Source organism: Aquarana catesbeiana, linkage group LG06 (assembly GCF_042186555.1).
Source record: "Aquarana catesbeiana isolate 2022-GZ linkage group LG06, ASM4218655v1, whole genome shotgun sequence".
Lineage (NCBI taxonomy): Eukaryota > Metazoa > Chordata > Amphibia > Anura > Ranidae > Aquarana > Aquarana catesbeiana.
In genome coordinates, this window is record NC_133329.1 from 122,641,011 (window position 1) to 122,662,116 (window position 21,106).

The following is a 21,106-nucleotide window of genomic DNA, read 5'->3' on the forward strand; positions in this document are numbered from 1 at the left end:
CCTGAACTTAGACAAGTCCAGTCTCATTCCCTCTCAGCGCATTATGTACCTAGGATACCTGCTAGACTCGACACTCTTGAAAGTTTTTCTTCCAAGAGAAAAAATTCTAAAACTGGACAGAGCAGTTTTATCTCTCCAGTGCAACCATCGGGTGTCCAAAAGGTCCTTAATGTCAACACTAGGTCTGCTGACCTCTACTCTCCCAGCAGTGCAGTGGGCAGGATTACACTTTCGTCCCCTGCAGTCATACGTACTAAGGGTATGGGACAACAGTCAGAAGGATCTAGACACCTTAGTACAAGTTCCCCATCGATTAAAGAGATCTCTTTGGTGGTGGAGGAAGGAAGCGAACTTGTCGCAGGGACGTCTGTGGCTTATTCCAGTTTCACGGATAGTAACCACGGACGCAAGCGGCAAGGGCTGGGGGGCGCATCTGGGATCCCTTCTAGCGCAGGGCGTATGGAGGGGAGACGAACTAAAAAGATCGTCCAATTGGAAGGAGCTGAGGGCGGTCGGCCTGGCCCTCAGGTTTTTAAAAAAGAGCTTCAGGGCCACCATATACAGGTACGGTCAGACAATTCTTCTACCGTAGCCTATATAAACAAACAGGGTGGCACCAGAAGCGGAAGTCTCCTGGCCTTAGCAACAGACATCCTAAATTGGGCCGAGACCAACACTCTCTCACTCTCAGCGGTTTTTCTGAGAGGAGAAAGGAACGTTATAGCGGACTTTCTCAGCCGGAGGAGGCTGAGAGAGGGAGATTGGGCCCTCAACCAGGAGGTTTTCAATCTCATATCCGAGAAATGGGGACCTCCGGAAGTGGATCTTTTCACTTCAAGAGACAATACGAAAATCCCCTGTTTTTTCTCCCTAAACGCAGCAGAAGGAGCACTGGGGGTGGACGCATTAACACAGAATTGGCATTTCAGGACATGCTATGCCTTCCCCCCTCCGGTGTTATTACCGGCGGTTCTGCGGAAGTTCCAACTAGAGAACACCTCCCTCATTCTAGTAGCTCCACATTGGCCGAAAAGGGCATGGTTTTCAATTCTCAGTCAGTTAGCTGTGGAACCGCCCCTATTCCTTCCACCTCAGGAGGATCTTCTCTCACAGGGTCCAATCCTCTGTCCACAGGTACACCAGTGGAAATTAGCGGCCTGGCTACTGAAGAGAGTATATTAAAATCTAAGGGATTTTCTCAGAAATTAATCTCCACCCTCCTCAACAGTAGAAAAAAGGAGACGCGTCATATTTATAAAAAGGTCTGGTTCCTTTTTAACAAGTGGTGCACTGAAAACTCCTTCTCGGCGCAGAGCCCCATAGCTGTTTTGGAATTCCTACAGTGTGGAGCAGACAAAGGGTTATCCGTAGGTACCCTTAAAAGCCAGGTGTCAGCACTTAGTGCTTATTTAGAGAAATCTTTGGCCACCAATCCATGGGTGGTCAGGTTCTTTAGGGCACTGTCCAGGCAGAGACCTGTCCGAGGTCCCCCATTTCCCGGGTGGGATCTATCTTTAGTGTTGCAAAGCCTAACAGGAATTCCCTTTGAGCCCTTGGACAAATGTCTGTTAAAAGAGTTAACCTTAAAAACAGCATTTTTAGTGGCAGTGACAACTGCCAGGAGAGTCAGTGAAATTGAGGCGTTATCAATTAGACCTCCTTTTTGCGTTATTTTGCCAGATAGAATAGTCCTTAAGACTGATCCAGCATTTCTGCCTAAAGTGGCGTCAGGCTTTCACAGAAGCCAGGAAATAGTCCTACCTTCATTTTGTCCCAATCCTGCTGGAGAAGGGGAACTGAAATTTCATTTCTTAGATGTAAGGAGGTGTATCCTACAATACTTAGAGATGACTAAAACAATAAGAAAGTCTGACTCTCTATTCATTTTATTTTCCGGGTCCAGAAAAGGACTCAGAGCGTCTCGACGCACGATTGCCAGATGGCTTAGATTAGCTATTGGGCAGGCATATTCTCTAGCAGGGAAAGAGATTCCTAGGGGCATAAAGGCACACTCTACCAGAGTCGTGGCAACTTCCCAGGCAGAGAAGGCTGGAGCAACGCCAGAGCAAATATGCAAGGCAACGACATGGTCCAGCTACTCCACTTTCGTTAAACATTACAGAGTGGACTTGGTGGCAGCAGGTGAGCAGGCTTTTGGGCGAAAAGTTCTGCAAGCTGTAGTCCCACCCTAATTGGTAAGTGCTCGATTATCCTCTCAATAGTGGCTGTCCTGAATGACGTAAAGGGAAAATTAAAGTTACGTACCGGTAACGTCTTTTCCTGTAGTCTTTCAGGACAGCCCTAGTTACCCACCCTAAGCTTGGGGGGGTCTTATTAAAGACCAGAACGCAATATGATAATGATATTGAATGGTATGTTATTAATGTGTTCTTGTGTCTCCCCAGCTGACCAGAGGTGATCTTGTAAAAACTGAGGTCTGGCAGGGGAAGTGAGAGTTTTATGGGCTGGCGCAGTGTTTCCTACAGGAAGAGGAGGAGACTATCTCTCAATAGTGGCTGTCCTGAAAGACTACAGGAAAAGACGTTACCGGTACGTAACTTTAATTTTTCTGTGGTGTGTTGTGTAGTTTGTGCTAGGTAAAATGCTGTGTAAGCTATTTAGGAAAAACAAGGCTGCAGAGGATTCTGGTGGCCAGAAGAAAGTGTGCAGCTTACCTATCTGGGCCAGAGATAATGAGTGGGAGCCTCTTGCTAAAGAATTTGTAAAGTATGTTTCTCCCTTGAAGCTGACTTGGGGTGATAAAGTCTTGGATAATTTTGTAGATTTTAGCCTTAAGGGGTTGGATTTAAGTAAAAAGAGAAGAGGACAGTGTTCACAGTGAGTTGGTACTTCCTTCATGCTATTTATACAGAATCACATAGAAGGGAGAATGCAGAGGCAGAAGTTAAGGTATTAAAAGACCAGCTAGCAGTCGCTTCAGAGTGTGTTCGTTCAACTGCTAGTAGGGCTGATGATTTGCAAGAGCAGTGTGCAGCCCTCATGACCAAATCAATTAATGCCTTAAAGAAATGGAAGGGCTGTAAACCTGTTAGTAAAGCCAGGGTATGTGCCATTGTCACATCCCAAAACTGGAATTGTGAGGATGTGCTCTCCTCAAATGATAGTGAGGATGAGGAGATAGAGTTTGATGTTTCTGATGATGATTATCCAATGGGAAAGAAAACGTGTGCCAGACCTCTCATTACCAAGCATAGGAAAAGGCAACATGATAGAGAGGATATGGCAGATGGGGAGGTGCATTATCGCAACCCCAGAGATGTGGAATTTGAAGAAGTACGGGAGTTTACACAAACTGAACTCCATGAGCTGGCAAAACAATACAAAACAAGGTCCGGCGAGCCCCTATTGAGTTGGCTCCTACGCTTGTGGGATGAAGGCGTGGACGGTGTTGTTTTGTCAGGTAAGGAAGCAGTGGCTATGGGAGCGTTAACCCATGATCTACAATTGTGTCAGGCAATGCGAAAAGCCCAAGAGTTTAGTGTGTAGACCTCGTGAGAGATGGAATAGTCCAAGTATACACTTGTCCCACTGACCTGCAAAATGGCTACTCCTGAAGATCAATAGGAGAGGTTATTTCCAGGTTACGTGAGATGGGTTGTATAACCAGATTAAATACATTTCCAGAATAGATGGGTCCAGATATGGAACCCGTTATGTCTGCTCTGCGCTCTAAGCTGATGAAGTCTGTGCCATTTAATCTCAGGGCTCCTTTATTGTCCGTGCTGGGAGGCCTGGGATTAAACAGAAAGATTCATGAAGCCACTGCCCTTTTAAGCCAGCTGGGGGAGCTAGAGGAAACTAAAACAAAACTTGTTAGGGCAGTAGATAAGGTCAAGGCAAGACAGTAAGAATACAAGCAGAAAAGAACAGAGAAGAAAGGGAATGTAGGAGAGAAGACAGGAGGTGAAGAGAAAACCAGGCTAGTTATCTCTAGGAAACAAATGTGGGTGGACCTATTAAAGGCAGGAGTACCTGAAGATGAGATAGATGGGATTTCTACTGCAAAATTGCTGAAGAGGTGGAAACATTTAGTGGGGAAAACTGTCAGGGTTAGAAACACTACTCCTAGTGAAGATAACATCAGCCTAGACTTAGAGAAAACAGAAAAGACCCCTCCTGTTAGCCCCAAACCAATTCCCAAAACTGAACATGAACAAAAACCCAAATCCCTTTATCCTGGGGAGGGGTTAAAGAGACTCAGAAAAGGGTATTGGGAGGTTCCTTGTCCTTTATGAAGGGAAGGTGGGTCTCCTGTAATAGCAGTGAGGGCAGTGACAGCAGGAGACCGACGCCTGTATGCACCTGTTCCTGAAGTTAAACTTTTGCCGGTAGAATCCTTCCCATCACAAAGGAGAATTGATTCTTGTAGAAGGTTTGGGAGGGCAAACCACACCAGCAGTTAAGACAGGGGTGAAATAGGCTATTGGCAAGGGACCAGGATTTTGAAACAAGGATATCCAAACAAGGCTGCTAGCAATAAAGGTGTGCCACATCCCAAATAAACATGGAAATGGAGAAACCCCCTAGGGGTGGGACTTTGAAGGCACTACCCTATCAAAAATTATGTAAAAATGTATAAAGTTTATTATATATAGAAAACAAGACACATAATAAATAAAGAATAAACAAATACAAATGGATGCATTATAATGTACAAACGTTTGGCGAAAAAGACATGCTACAAAATCCTAAACCCAACAACGTTTCAGAGATGAACCGTAGTACCCTGATGAAGGAGATACACACCCCTAGAGACGTACCTGTTTGGGGTCTACACAGCACTTCAACATGTAGAGACCATTACAGGAAAGGACTCAGTCACCATCCATACTGCATTGCCAATAGCAGGATGGGAGAGAGAAAATGGACTGACCACCAGGGCAGCTGTAGCCCAGAACCAGACGCTGATGAAATGGAAGTGGTACCTTCAAGAAAGAGGGGGTATTGCAGCTGGGGATGTTAGAGACATTTCAAAACAGTTGGCAGGGCTTGTTACTTTTACCAGCACCCAGCCAGAAGAAGAAATTCCTGTGCTTCAGTCATCCCCCATTCAAGTGGCTCCACCCTTCGAGTCTCTGTCAGAAGACATGAAAGAGTCAGCGTGGTTCACTGATGGTTCAGCCACAGTCGCCTCGTCTGGGTGAAAATGTACAGCAGCAGCCTACAACCCAAGTACAGACACAGTACTGCAGGAGACCGTAATTGGAGGGTCCAGTCAGTATGTGAGTTAAAAGCTGTAGTGATGACTCTTCAGGAGGAGCCATCTTCTTATGTCACTATCTACACTGACAGCTAGGCGGTTTTTAAAGGACTGACAACTTTGATGCCCACGTGGAAGTCCAATGAATGAGTGATTCATGGAAAGGTGGTGTGGGGAGGCAAGGAAGTCTTGGACTACATCTGGAAGGAAGCTCACTCCCGCACCATAAAAGTGGGGCATGTTGATGCACATGTGCACCTAGTCCCAGACTCTGAGAACTATAACAAAGTTACAGATGAAATTGCCAAAGAGAAGGCAGTTGTGCCAGTTGATCCTGTCTTGATGAACTGAGCCCACAAGCAATCTGGACATTTGTGGCAGAAAGCAATATATGAATGGGCACAGCAGAGAGGATTGCCTATATCTGTGGACATGATAAATACTGTAATAGGTAACTGTACAGTGTGTGGAGAAGTGCGACAATTGCCATTGCAAAAGTACTCCACTGGGTCAATTAAGAGGGGTGAGATGCCTGCTGAGATCTGGCAGATTGACTTCATCGGTCCCCTGACCCGGGGAAACAATGGTCTGAGATATTGTTGCACTGTAGTGGACACCTAGTCAGGACTTTTGCTTGTTCATCCTTGCAAACATGCAGTTCAACCAGCAATGCTTCAACTGCTCGAGAAACTCGTAGTTGCTTAAGGCTGTCCCAAAGAAGTCCAAAGTGATAACGGCTCACACGTCACCGGATCAACTGTACAGCAGTGGGCCAAAGATTGCTCTCTCCTTCTTTTTTTCTGCCCCGATAGAGATCAACTTCCCCCTAATATATACCTTATGGGCTTCCCATATTGTTACCTTTGTTAAGTCTGGCGTCTCATTGGTCATGAAATATTGCTCAATTTCATTTATTATTGTCTTTCCTACTTCTATGTCTTCTATCAGATCTTCATTTAACCTCCATGAGCCTTTCCTAAATTCTATCTCGTTGAACCTCATCTTCATCATTACTGGTGCATGATCTGAAATTGATGTTATTCCAATTGAGGTTTCAACTACGTACTCCAGAACTCCATGTTCCACGAATATATAGTCCAACCTGGAGTACGTGTTGTGTACTGCCGTATGGTATGTGTAGTCTTTTGTGCTTGGATGTTGTATTCTCCAGACATCAACAAGCTGATGATTATATATTTGTTTCTTAACCAATTTTATTTGTTTATTTTCCCTATTGAGTGCACCAGACGTACTATCCAGGTGATGATCCATTGAGAAATTTAAATCCACAACCAGAATTAGGAAACCCTTGTTTGAAATCCATTAAGGTGTTCAGGATCCCTTTTAAGTATTTTTGTTGGGTGTTTGTTGGGGCAATATATATATTTGCCAATGTACATTTAACCCCCTGTAGAATCCTCCTCAAAAAAAGAAAACGGCCCTCTGGGTCAGTCTTCCTCTCCTCCAGACTAAAACTGACATTTTTTCCTATCCCAATGGCTATTCCTTTTGCCCTTTTACTTGAAGAGTCTCCATAAAAAGATGTTGGAATGGCCTTTGAATATAATTTAGTGTTTCTATCCTGTGCTATATGTGTCTCTTGTAGGAATATTATTTCTGCAGAGTATCTTTCCAATTCCCTTAACACCATATGTCTTTTTTCTGGGGAGTTTAGTCCTCTTATGTTGTATGTCACAAAATTCATATCACTCATTTCTTTTTTTCCTTTCTCCTCCTCATCTTTCTCCTCCTGCCCCCCCCGCCACCTGGGGAGGGGACCCCCGCCCCCCCAAGCAACAAGGGGGGGCTGGGGGGAGGGCCCCCCCCAGCAGTACCCGAGAGACGGCCAACAGATGAAAAACCACAGATCAAATACCCCCCCATCCCCTTCCCCCCGCCTCCCTTCTCCTCCACATCCCCCATCTCTTATTTGTTGGTATTTTGACCTCATGGTCTTTTGAGCAGAATTATAATTCTTTCTTTAGGGACACCCTTGTCCCACTGCTCTTTCAGGCCCGAGGTGGAATTCTATCTGGCTCTGTCGATCCCCCCTCTCCTGCTATCGGAGAGGTGGTTCCAGGGCCCGCCAAGAGTCTGAAAAAGCTCCATCCCTTCCATGCCTATCCTTTCACCATTTCTTCTGACCTTCTTACTCTACGGACTCTTTCAATTTTTATTGGGTTTGTTGCATCTTTGCTGAGTAATGGATTAAATAATTTCTTTATTATTTCTGTTAGATCTTCTGCTTGGGTAGGTGCGGGAAGGCCTCGTATTCTTAGATTTTTCCTTTGGTCTCTGTTCTCTTGGTCTTCTAACCTATAAGCCTGTTCCTGTTCTATTTTTAAAGACCTAATTTCTGCCTTTTATTTTTTTTATTATAATTGTGTGATTGCCCATTTTTTTCTCCACTTCCTCTACTCTTGTGAGCATATATCTCAGGTCTTTGTAGATTATCACCATTTCTAATTTTAAAGAATTTTCCAAGGCTGCAAACATAGTTTCTATATCTATTTTTGTTGGCAGTTGAGCTTTCCTCTGTTGTTCTTCATCTTTCCCTGCTTCCAACTCTGGGTCAGAATCTTGTTCTATTCTAGATTCAGAGAGTGTACTTATTTCTAATGGTATTTTATTCTATCCTTTTTTCTTTACCTTAGTCTCTGTTTGACGCCCTTTAGTACTTTGTTGTTTATCTGTTGTTTGCTTATCTCTGTTTCTTCCTTGGGTTACAAATTTATGCATTGGGCCTGAACTGGGGCTTAAGCTAGAGCGGGGTGATTTTGGAACTGCTCCTCCTCTCGCCGACTTCCCCCTCATATTTTCCCTAATATTTGTTTTCTCCCCTTTTTATTTTCTTTTTTTAGAGAGCTTTTACAAGTTGTCCAATTATATGATAGTATAGTATGGCACTATGAAGATCAGCGCTCAAAACGATGGTGGGGTGGTGAGTATTGCGGTCTATTTTTACCAAGGAATCACCATAGACCTTTGGTCTCTAAAGTCTTAGTCCTGTTTACTCCCAGGGGTTCCTCCCTGTAGTCAGCTCTTCAAACTGGCTACTGAGCCCAAAAAACACAAACACACTTCAGGGATCGTCAAACACTCAGAGTAATTCCAACAACAACAAAAAAAAAAAGCAAAGCATTTTCTCTTTTTTTTTTTCAAAGCAAGGATAATTAAAGCAACATAATTTCTTCAAGCCAGTCCAAAATAAACCTTAATGTTTTGTATATATAGAACCAACAGTCTGTTCAGAGAAGTACCTTCAAATGAGTCTGTAGATCACATATGCTATATATACCATATATGCTATATGTGTTAAACGTAGGTATACAGGTTGTACTCAACACTCCCACTTTCTTCCGAGCAGTCTCTTTTCCTTCTGTGATTTTAATTATTGCACTGCTGCCTCTCAAATTCCTCCACGCTTTTTACAGGAGAGAAACAAAAAGGGGGGGTTGGGGGGGACCACTTCTCCAGTCCACGAGGTCTCTGTGTGGCGTTCTCACTCTCCCCAGTCAATGGCTATATTAGAGCAGCCGAGTACGTGATAGCCTCCTCCTGCTCTTACTCCTTCCGATTGCCTCCGGACTCCTCCGCACCCAGTCAGCTATCCGCTCTCTGGCTCAGGTCACAGCGCTTCGGTCAAAGAAGAGAGGAGGAGAGGGAGAGAAAACACCTCCACTCCACCTCAACTCCGTCTCCACACCCTCTCCACTCGCTCTCTCCGTCCACCACGCAGCTGCCCATACCTCCACAGGGAATGGAGCGGATTATCTGCATAGGGTTACTGGACAGGAATCACTACGGGTCCGCCAAAGGCTCAACATAGGCAGAGAGTCTGGATAAGGTACAGGGTAGGATGGGTCGGAGCGGGGCGAGGTACAGGTGGTCTGGGGCTATTCCATCTGGAGGGGATGAGAGACCGGACGTTCCTATGGCGTTGTCAGGGCTGGGCTCAGCCCTTCCTTCTCTGAGCTGGCCGCTCAGCTGTCAGCTAATTGCCAGCTTCCATCTCTCTCCACAGTTACCCAGCTGTTGATGATCCTGCTCGTCAGTCCTGCCTACTTGTCACGTCCAGAAGAGCTCTGCCTTCGCCTTGGTCACATCACAAGAATTTCCTGCATTCCTGTTTAAAGACTGGCTTTGCTGACATCCCTTCTGGCTCCAGATCCTGCTTGCTGTTCCACTACCTTGATCCCTGACTTCCGCTTGGCTGACTATCCGTTACAGTTACTGAACTTTGGCTATGTTTTGACTACGTTTATTCTTTTTACTTTTATTATTAAACAAGTGTGATTTAAGTGTACTTCTGTCTCGGTCTGATTTCATGGTTTCTGACAGCAGGCGAAGGCCATGAATTCAGAAGATACAGTCAATCCACTTGTTGGTAATATTTTTTCCAGATTGGATTAGCAAGATCACCGCATGGATCAGTTTGCCATAGTGTTACAAACGCTCCTGAGTCGCACGGCTCACCTGGAATCTCCCACTGTGGCTGCTCCGGTACAACCTGAGTTGCAGGCCGTCCCTGCTGCTGCGCCAGTCTCTGTTCAGGCACCCGACTTGAGTATTACCTCTATAAGAGATATGTCTGGTTCCGCTTCCAGATCAATTTGGGGGCGATCCAGTGAGACATGCTTCCAGAAGGTAGCCAAGGTCCTGTGCACCTCTTCACTCTCCTCCCTGCCGGAGGAGTACCGCGATTTTAGCGATGTCTTTGACAAAGGTCAAGCCGGTAGTTTGCCTCCACACCGGTCGTATGATTACGCAGTTGACTTTCAACATGGTGCCATACCCCCTCGTGGCCTGGTTTACCCTTTGTCGGTCTTGGAGGATAAGGCCATGGAGGAGTATGTTGCAGACGCACTTTCTCGGGGTTTCATTCGCAAATCCTTGTCTACTGCTGATGCTGGTTTCTTCTTTGTGAAGAAGAAGAGCGGTGAACTGAGACCTTGTATTAATTATAGGGGTCTCAATCGTGAAACGATTGAGAATGCCTATGCGATTCCATTGATTACAGAGAAATATGACCGCCTCAAGGGAGCAACGGTTTTCATGAAGCTTGATTTGAGAGGGGCATACAATCTCGTGAGGATTAAGGAGGGCGACAAGTGGAAAACTGTGTTTAATACCAGAACAGGGCATTATAAGTACCTTGTAATGCCTTTTGGCCTTTGTAATGCCCCAGCAGTTTTCCAGGAGTTTATTAACGATGTCCTCCAAGATTTGTTGCAGTTATGTGTGGTGGTTTATCTCGATGATATCCTCATATTTTCCAAGTCCCTGGAGACCCACCACACAGATGTCTGTCATGTGCTTCAGAAAACAGAGAGAACAATCTTTATTGTAAACTGGAGAAGTGCGAGTGCCATCGTGAAAAGGTTAAATTCCTGTCATTTCCACTGCTGGTTTTTTGACGGACCCAGAGAAACTTTCGGCAGTCCTACAGTGGCCTCGACCCGTGGGTTTACATCCTCTGCAATGTTTCCTGGGCTTTGCCAACTATTATCAGAAGTTTATTCATAACTTCTTGTCTCTGGTCAAGCCCCTGACTGATATGACCAGAAAGGACGGTAACCCACAGAGTTGGTCTCCGGAGTCCATTAAGGCCTTTGAGAGTCTCAAGGCTGCCTTTGTTTCTGCTCCTGTGTTGGCACATCCTGATCCTAGGTTACCTTTTATCCTTGAGGTTGATACTTCTGAGACTGGTGTTGGCGCCCTTCTGTCTCAACGTCCTACCTCTGAGAGCGCTATGCATCCTTGTGGCGACTTTTCCAAGAAATTGTCACCTGTGGAGTGCAATTACGAGATTGGTGACAGAGAGCTGTTGGCGATCATTTCAGCCCTGAAAGAATGGAGACATCTCCTTGAACGTACCACTGTGCCGGTTCTCATTCTTACTGATCATAAGAATCTCACATTCTTGTCTGAGGCTAAATGCCTCTCTCCCAGAAGGGTGCGATGGGCTTTTTTCTTGTCAAGTTTCAATTACATTGTCTCATTCTTACCCAGTACTAAGAATGTAAGGGCTGACGCCTTGTCACGACAATTTTCCTCCACTTCCAAGTTAGAGTCAGTTCCGGTTCCTGTGATTCCTCCTGATCGTATTCTGGCACCAGTCTCACTTCTCCTTTGGGTGACAAAATTCTTGCTGCTCAGGTCCATGTTCATCCTGAGAAACCTTGTGACCGCTGCTTTGTCCCAGAGAGTCTCTGTACTGCCGTGCTCCAGACTTACCATTCTCCCAAGGCAGCTGGCCACCCTGGGAAGAATCAACTCGTTTGGGCCATTTCCCAACAATTCTGGTGGCCTAGTCTACGTGCTGATGTAACTGCCTTCATAGCTGCCTGTTCCATGTGTGCTCAGAGTAAGACTCCACGACACCTTCCAGTGGGCCTCCTACAACCCATACCCAATGGAGAGAGGCCCTGGACCCCCCTGTCTATGGATTTCATTGTGGAGTTACCCAACTCCAAGGCAACACTGTTATTCTTACGGTGGTTGACCAGTTCTCAAAGATGTGTCATTGTATTCTACTTAAGAAGTTGCCCACTTCTAAGGAACTGGCTTCCATTTTTGCTCGGGAGATCTTTCGCTTACATGGGCTACCCAAGGTAATTGTCTCGGACAGGGGGTAGTCAGTTTGTATCCCGGTTCTGGCGAGCCTTTTGTGCACAGTTGGGAATTCAGCTTGCTTTCTCCTCTGCATATCACCCGCAGTCTAATGGGGCCGCAGAACGAGCCAATCAGTCCTTGGGGCAATTCCTACGTTGCTATATTTCTGACCATCATAACAACTGGTCAGACCTATTACCGTGGGCAGATTTTGCTCACAACAGTGCCTTGAATTCTGCTTCCTGATTGTCCCTGTTTATGGCGAATTATGGTTTCCAACCTTCCATGTTGCCTGACTCATTTCTTCCACAGAGTATTCCTGCGTTAGAGGAGCATCTTTGTGGTCTTCGTTCCACTTGGGTACAAGTCCAGGAGGCTTTGCGTCATGCTAATGATAGATACAGACTCCATGCTGACCGCAGACGCCTGCCTGTGTCTTCCTACCAGGTTGGGGACGGCGTCTGGCTGTCATCTTGCAACCTCCGACTTCGTGTTCCCTCACTGAAGTTCGCACCTCGGTTTATTGGGCCTTTCCATATTCTTTGCAGGATTAACCCAGTGGCTTACGCATTAGACCTGCCTTCTAATATAGACAGACAGACATATAACTAAAAACATCAATCTGTCTATCTGTCTTCCTCTGCTAGGTTTTTACAGGCAGACAGTGGGTGTGGCCAAATTCTGTTAACAGTGGGAGGGGTTTAAATGGGCATGGTTAAATAAAACAAAAGCATCTGGCACTTGGTTCCACAAACCTACCTAGGGTGGCATCTAGGTGGATGGAGAAGAAGAGGGGACAGAGCCGGGTGGGAGGGGGAAGAGCCAGATTGGTCAGAGGAGAGGAGGGCAGGACGGAACAAGGTGGACAGAGTAAAGGAGGGGAGGAGGGAGCCAGGTGGACAGAGGAGAAGGGAGATGCCGCCAGGTGGAGCCGAGGACGGAGTCAGGTGGACAAAGGAGAGGGGGATTTTGCCAGATGGAGGGGAGGCTGGAGCAAGTTGGACAGAGGAGGGGAAGCAGCCATGTAAAAGGGAGGATGAAGCCAGGTGGATAAAGGAGAGGAGAGGTGGACAGAGCCAGGTGGAGGTGAGGACAGAGCCAGGAGGACAGAGGAGAGGAGGGGAGGATGGACCTAGGTGGACGGAGGGAAGGACAGAGCCAGGTGAACAAAGAAGAGGGGGGATGCCGCCAGGTGGAGGGGAGATTGGAGCTAGGTAGACAGAGGAGGGGAGGATGGAGCAAGGTGGACAGAGGGGATGCAGCCAGGTGGAGGGGAGGATGGAGCCAGGTGGATAGAGGATGGAGGACAGAGCCAGGTGGACAAAGGAGAGGGGAGATGCAGCCAGGTGGAGGTGAGAACAAAGCCAGGTGGACAGAGGAGAGGGGGCTAGAGCTAGATGGACAGAAGAGAGCAAAGGAAGCAGGCAGGTGAAGAAGAGGACAGGGGCCGGATGGATACAGGCGAGGGGGGATGCAGTCAGGTGGAGGGGAGTACAGAGCCTGGTGGACAGGGGAGGGAATGCAGCCAGGTGGAGGGGAGAATCGAAGCCAGGTGGATACAGGAGAGGGGGGAATGCAGCCAGGCCGAGGGCAGGCTGGTCGCTTGGGTCTCCTGGTGGGACAGGAGAGCTTTGGAAGGCGGCAGGAGAAGGGCACATCCCCTCCCACTGCTTGTAATAGCAATCAAGTGGCTAGTAAGCCGCTTCAATTGCTATTACAAGAGAGCCAACCGCCTGCTCTTAAAAACAATACTGGGGTGAAGCCTGCAGCTGCTAATGCTGATGTGGACTGAGCGCAGGCACTTTTCGACTGAGGGCACAAACCAATAGAACACCAGTTCACTCATATGTGATACTGGAACCAGCGTGATTCCAGTGCGGAATCGCAAGCAGTTCACACTGCCCTATGCAAACAGCTACAAAGTTAATGACACCCCAGATCAGTTTGCATATCGCAGCATGGCTTGAATTTTGGAAATTCAGCAGGAATCAGTGAACTTCGAGCAAGGTATCGTTAGCCTAACTCTGGTTATCGATGAACAGATATTTTCCCAAGAACATTAGGTGAACAGACATCTGCTTGTCCACACACACAGTGATCCTCATCTTCAATAATCACCTGAGTTGCTAAAAGTCAGAAATTTGAGAATTGCTTCAGAAGAAATATTGTGTGATTTGTGGGCTTCCACAAGGGGCTGAGGGATCCCATCCAATTTGTTTTTTGAGATCTGAATAATGGATAATATTTGCATGTTTCTCCTGGTTTCACTATTGAAATGGAACATTGTTCTTCATCCAAGCTTCCGATCCCTGGAGCAAACCCAGGATCAGTTTTTGCGAAGATATTAAAGTATAGAGACAAGGTCATCATCCTATGTGCAGTTAGGACGATGGAGGAGTTGTAGTACAATGATGCTTGTATGGAGATGTTTCTGGTTTCCTCTACGGATGTCAAGCAATGCCTCCATGATCAAGGCATTTCATCTTCTAATTCAACACCAAGCAAGGCTATGCATTACTGATGGCAGAAAAAACATTTTCTTTGCAACCCCTCTGGAGGCATCAGACTGGCAGCAGCGGCAGGCTGCTCATTCAGGCTGTAAGGCTTCATCCTGTCAGAACAGATAAGTATTATCCTACTTCTGCCACTTTTCTATTGCTAAAACATTAGAGACACTGTACAGCAAATCCTTAAGCATTCCCTGTCTTCTGTCATCAATATCTACTATATATTCTGCAAATAGACCACCTGCTGCCCGTAATGCATCCCATAGGTCTCCCCTATGCTTATGACAATGCCTTAATGACACTCTACTGTTGCACTAGGTTGTAAAGGGCTATGTTGACATCAAAGACTTAAAGTAGAACTATAGAGAATAGTTTTTGGATAGAGTAAAGCTGTGTACACATGATCGGATTTTCCAACAGTAAATGTGTGATGACAGGCTGTTGGCGGAAAATACGACCGTCTGTATGCTCCATCGGACAATTATTGTCGGATTTTCTGCAGACAAATGTTAGATGGCAGGCTTTAAAATTTTCCGCGGACCTGCCACTGGCAGCTGAATGACTTCCTCCTGAAGGATCTCGCCTATAGGTCGGAATTGGAAAACACCTTAAAACTGTACTTTGTAGAAAACAATTCCCCCGGAGATCTCTGTGGGAACCCTCTGGTAAGCACACAAAATGGCCATACGGGGACAATGCATAGCGAACTCCACGGCCTGGAAGAAAAGTACCAGGCTACTGAGACAACAGACAGCACAGCGATTACGGGATTTAGAATCCAGACTCACGACCTCGTCTTCAATCTGTTTTCTGAGGGAAATTATACGCCTAAGGGCAGTTCTTAAAAGTATAGACATAGGCAGGGTAGAAAAAGCCCTTCAGGGGCTGCGTGAGTTATACTATGATAAAGGCAACAAAGCCCACACGCTACTAGCGCATAAACTCCGGGAAAACACTCACACATCGGCTCCCCAAGCCCTACGGGTACCCTCCACTCCCAACCTGACCACATCACCCAATTACTCCGAGACTGCTACTCGGACCTCTACAACAACCCTTCCATACTGAACTTACCGGTCCAGGAAACTTTCAAGGACCGCGTATGAGCCTACCTTGCTACCAGCGGGGTGGCCACTTTACCAGCAGAGGCCTTACACTCCCTTAATTCTACGATCACCAACGAGGAAATTTCTGATACTTTGAAACACCTTCCAAATAATAAGGCCCCGAGTCCTGACGGCCTCCTGTATGAATATTAGAAGTCTTTCCTACCTATCCTGCTCCCACATATGGTTTGTTTATTTAACGGATTCATGGGCCAGGGAGAAATCCCAAGAGATATGCAGGCATCACATCTCACGCTCATACCCAAACCTGATAAAGACCACACACTGTGCGGGGATTATAGGCCCATAGCCCTATTAAATTCAGACCTGAAAATTTTTAAAAATTGCTGTCCCTCTGAGTAAATGAAGTCCTCCCCTACCTGATCCATAAGGACCAGGTGGGCTTTGTCCCAGGACGCCAAGCAGGGGACAACACCAGAAGAGTCATCAATTTAATAGATATCATTAACAGACAAAGGAAGAAGCGCTCCTGCTCAGCTTAGATGCTGAGAAAGCCTTTGATAGGCTCAGCTGGCCTTTTATGTTTTCCACCCTTGAACATCTGGGCTTTCAGGGGCCGTTCCTAAGGGCGATTATACACCAATACGCAACTCCATCTGCCTCCATCAAAACACCTTGTACGGCATCCACCTCCTTTCCTTTTTCGAACGGAACTAGGCAAGGATGCCCGCTCTCTCCGCTGCTCTTCGCCCTGTGCATCGAACCCCTGGCGGCCCAGATCCGATGGGACCCCAACGTCAGCGGCGTAATGGTTAGGGGGTCGCAAGTTTAAAATTTCATTGTTTGCAGACGATGTCCTCCTGACACGACCGCACATTACTCTCCCTAACCTCCATAAACTCTTGGAGGAATATGGATCCCTGTCGGGTTACAAGGTTATAAACAAGGCCTGGGGAATGCCGAGGAAAAAATTCCAAGCCTACTTACCACCAGCTCACAGACAACCAAATTAACCTGTCTAACAGTATGCGTTAAAAACAGGGGTTTAGTCCGCACGCATTTGCAAACGCATGCGTAAGCCACAGAGCCTCGTCACGGCACCCTGATATCTGTGGTCACAACACTAAAATATGAGTGTCCCCACAGTGGAGGCACATGCATTCTGATGGATAAATGAGAGCAGGTGGACTGAAGGGCAGCCCATCCCTTCTTAAAGGTACAGGAGCACTCTAACGGTCTACGATATGGTAAATTGTTATTCTGGAACCAACAGTATTTTAAACATTGCAGTATGTTACCTTAGATCCCCAATGTCTGTAATGCTGGTATGTTGAATATGTAATGTGTAATTGTGATACTTGTGGACCTGTTTCCCAAATAAATAAACAATTTAACAAAAAAAAAAGGTACAGGAGCACACCAGACAGCCAGCAAATAGCACAATGGCTGCAAAGGTGCTGATGCGTTGCTGGACCAATACACACACCAAGGTGATCTCAAAAAACTTGCCACCACCCTCATTTATAGCTGGCTATCGTAGTAAGCGGCATTGGAGGGCTACAAACAGATATAAACAAGGCCTGGGGAATGCCCAGGAAAAAATTCCAAGCCTACTTACCACCAGCCCGCAGACAACCAAATTAACCTCTCTAACAGTATGCGTTAAAAACAGGGGTTTAGTCCACACGCATTTGCAAACGCATGCGTAAGCCACAGAGCCTCGTCATGGCACCCTGATATCTGTGGTCCTAACACTAAAATATGAGTGTCCCCACAGTGGAGGCACATGCATTACAAGGCACATGCTGGGTTACAAGGTTAAAGCAGCTAAATCAGAAGCTCTCTCACTCAACCTCCCTCCTGCGGAAGTACACCGCCTGTCGGAAAACTTTTCATATGCGTGGAAATCCCATGCCATTAAATACTTTGGGGTACACCTTACTCCTCGATATGAATCCCTATACAATACAAACTTTGGACCTCTATTTGCATCCATCCGATCCCTCTTGACCAAATGGAGACATTACCCAATGTCTTGGTTTGGTCGCATCGCCTCGATTAAGATGAACATACTACCTAAACTTTTGTACTGCTTTATGACTCTCCCAGTGCCCATCCCGTCAGCCCAGCTCACAAAACTCCAGAATCACCTCCTAAATTTTTCATAGAACTACAAACAACATCGAATAGCCCGCTCTGTAATGTTTGCCTCCAGAAGTGATGTGGGTTTGGCCTTTCCACACGTTCAACGCTATTACTATGCTGCACAACTGAGAGCTATAGCTTCCTGGGTCACCCTTCTGGCCTATAACTGCTGTACCCAAATAGATAAAATATGGCTGGCTCCCATCCATTCGAACAATCTACTGTGGAACGCCAACGCCGATATCCCCTCCCCCACCCTACTACATACCATGCACTTCCTACGCACTGGAGGCAGACTATCAGAGGAATCCGTGCTTAGGATGTTTACAACTGCTGCTTCCCTGTGAAAAGGTTTCACCTAGGTGAAACCCAACCGAAGCATAAAAAACAAAATAGGGAATAGCGCTGTTCTATGTGAAAAAATGATGTGTATATACCATACGATAAATGTATATATATAGTGAAGAAACTATATATGTCCAGCAAGGACAAATCCTTCCTGTCATAAATAAATAATCATACAAAGTGACTTGTGCTAGAAAAATGATTTGTGCTGATGAAATAAAAATTCAAATAAAAATGCAATTAAATAAATAAAAATTATCAACTAGTGTTTATAGCAACCATCAATCAGCACTAACCGGCTGTGCAATAAGTATTTAACCATTTGCATATATAAAATTGATGCAATAAGTATTTAACCATTAGCATATATAAAATTGATGTAAAGTGACTAGTAAAGCTGCTGTTGATGATATCCAATTGTAAACCAAAAAGTCAAAATAAGTGTCCATAAAAAGTGACATAGTGCTTCATCCGATTAGTGAAAGTTTTCTTAAAAAGTATATATAAACAAAAAACGTGCTGGCAGTGGTGACTGTGCTCCCCTCTTGTGTTTTCCCTTACCAGAGCGCTTCACCCCTGCAGGGGTACAAGCGTGAAGAAAAGATGATGTGATCCCGACCTTTCGATCTTCCCCTTTGACCATTTAATGTCTCACCACAATGTCCCGCCCTCACACAAATTCAGGTATCTTCAGCTGTCCCATGCTTTCAGGGCCCAGTTTCCATCAGGCGAGGGGCAGCTGGTGCAATCTGACTTGGAACAGATTTTGCGCTTTGCACCAACAAGCCCACATCCGTGCTCTACGCACATCTCCTCCGGGTCTCATCTCCTGAGTTGTCCAGGGGGCCAACTCCGTCAGCAATGGGGCCAAGACGTTCCGGAGCTAGACTCCAAGGACTGGGGGGATATATGGGACTTCCCATTTAAAATGCTGAGATCGCCTCATTCAGTACAAGATTGTCCATAGAGCATATCTAACTCCCTCTCAGGTGCACAAGATGAGGTCCTTCCTCTCCCCGGAGTGCTGGCGGTGTGATCATGCTCCAGGGGACTACATTCACATCTTCTGGTCCTGCCCGGTAATTTCAATATTTTGGTCACAAATTCTTATGGAGGTGAATGAACTACTAAGTATCTCTATTGTCCCATCCCCAAGAATATGTTTGTTGGGACTGGTGGAGGACCTGGTACCCAGGGTTGCTGAGAGAACTCTGTTGGGTCTCTTGCTGTTCTACGCCAGGAAATCCATTGTCCTATGCTGGAAGCGGAAAGCTCCTCCCTCTATAGGTCTATGGAAAACGCTTGTCAATGATGTGATACCCCTATACAAAGATACCTATATTCATAGAGGCTGTCCAAAAAATATGACAGGGTCTGGTCTAAGTGGTTGGTGGAACCCTCCACTGCTGCAGCAGACTAGGAGGTTTCTCGCTATCTGACGACCTCCCTTGAAGCCCTGATAAACCAACCCTTGACAGCACAGTAACTTAGGTGAGCCAGTTAATTATTAACCTACCCCTGGAGCATGAGCCAGGCCCGCACATGGATGATGGTATATTCTGGTAGTCGCAAATAAACTAACATTTCTTGGTTCCGTTATGCTGACTTGAGACCACTGCTCGGGCCCCACTCCTGATGTTAGCCAAATGTTGGCTGTACTATTGTATGTTTGTTTTGTCTATGTGTTTGTTATACGCAAAATAAAAAGATTTTCAAAAAAAAAAAAAAAAAAAGATAATGTGATCCCGGTCACAGAGTTACGATATCCCCCTAGTTCCCAGCATCAGGGCAAAGGACCATCCACAGGTGGAAGGAAAGGAGACTCCACTGTCTCCCCTCTACAGTGTAATTCCCGGCCAGATATCCACATATATGTGTTATAAAAAAGAAGAAAAAATGATCTGCATAGCTTGACTCCGTAATGCTTCTTTTATTAAAAATTAAATAAATCCAAGGAAGTTAAAAAAGGGGAGAGAGAGCTCACATGCTCACACACTCTCCAAACGTAGCGGGGAAGCAACGCTCTCCTCACTCGGAGCTTGCGTTCCACTGATCGTATACCAGAAACCAAAACTCCCGGATATGACGTAATGCGTATCAAGTTAGTCCCGCCTTACGTGTTTCGTCACACGGACGTCATCTGAGGCGCTGCCATCTTGATACATCACACGTCTTATATCCCGGGTGTAACTGTCACTGCGGCCAATCATCTGGCTTGTATCGCTAACAAGCGGTGATCAGACTGAATCAAAATTTCGTATATTCCCCACAAGGGAAATCTAATATATATAGTGGTGCTCATCTGGCGCCACCTATTGGTGTGAAGAAAACCACCCACACATTACAGGTCTATATGAACCCTCCTTAGGCGCCTCCTGGTGGTAAGGAAAAGAGATATGTATATGTAAAACAGCAATGACAGAAACAACCCGGTACAATCCAGATATTACATGGTAAAACTAAGTTAACAAAACAAATTTAATTATTAAAACAACTAGTACCCTTAAATTTTTTTTTAAATTGTAATATACATAAAAATGGAACGGTCTTGGCATGAGGAAACCTAATATGAAAATAAAATACATACAAAATAGAAATAAAAATAAAAATAAAAAATGTTTTTCTTATTCATAATCTAAGTGATGGACCATCTAACATAAATGAAAAAATGAAATAAAATAAAAATATATATGTAATATACCGGTATATTTAGATGATATATAATATATATTTGAAGAGGAGGAAAGAAAGGGAGAGGATATATCATATATTAACCCATATCTTAATAAAAATAAATCGATGTAAAAACAATCTAAATACTCATAAGAGTAGTTAGAATTATCGATAAGGAACATATATATATGTGGTTAAAAAATTTGGGTTGTGAAGAGAATACAGTTCTGTACTAAGAACTAACTAGTTAAATCTTCATGAAAACTACCTACATAAATTAAAAATTGGATAAAAAACAATTAAGATCAATGTCCACATTCAACCCTCTAGGTACTAAACTCCCTAGACGGTATATCCACTTGGTATTTCCACCTCTCCAGTGATTAATAATCAAATCGATACCATAAAACATTAATCCTGTGGGATCCCTGTTATGAAACTCATCAAAATGTCTAGAAAGGTTATGTTTCGGAAAACCTTTCTTGATATTGGGTAAATAGTGGTGCTGCGCTAATCCTATTAAGATATGCAAT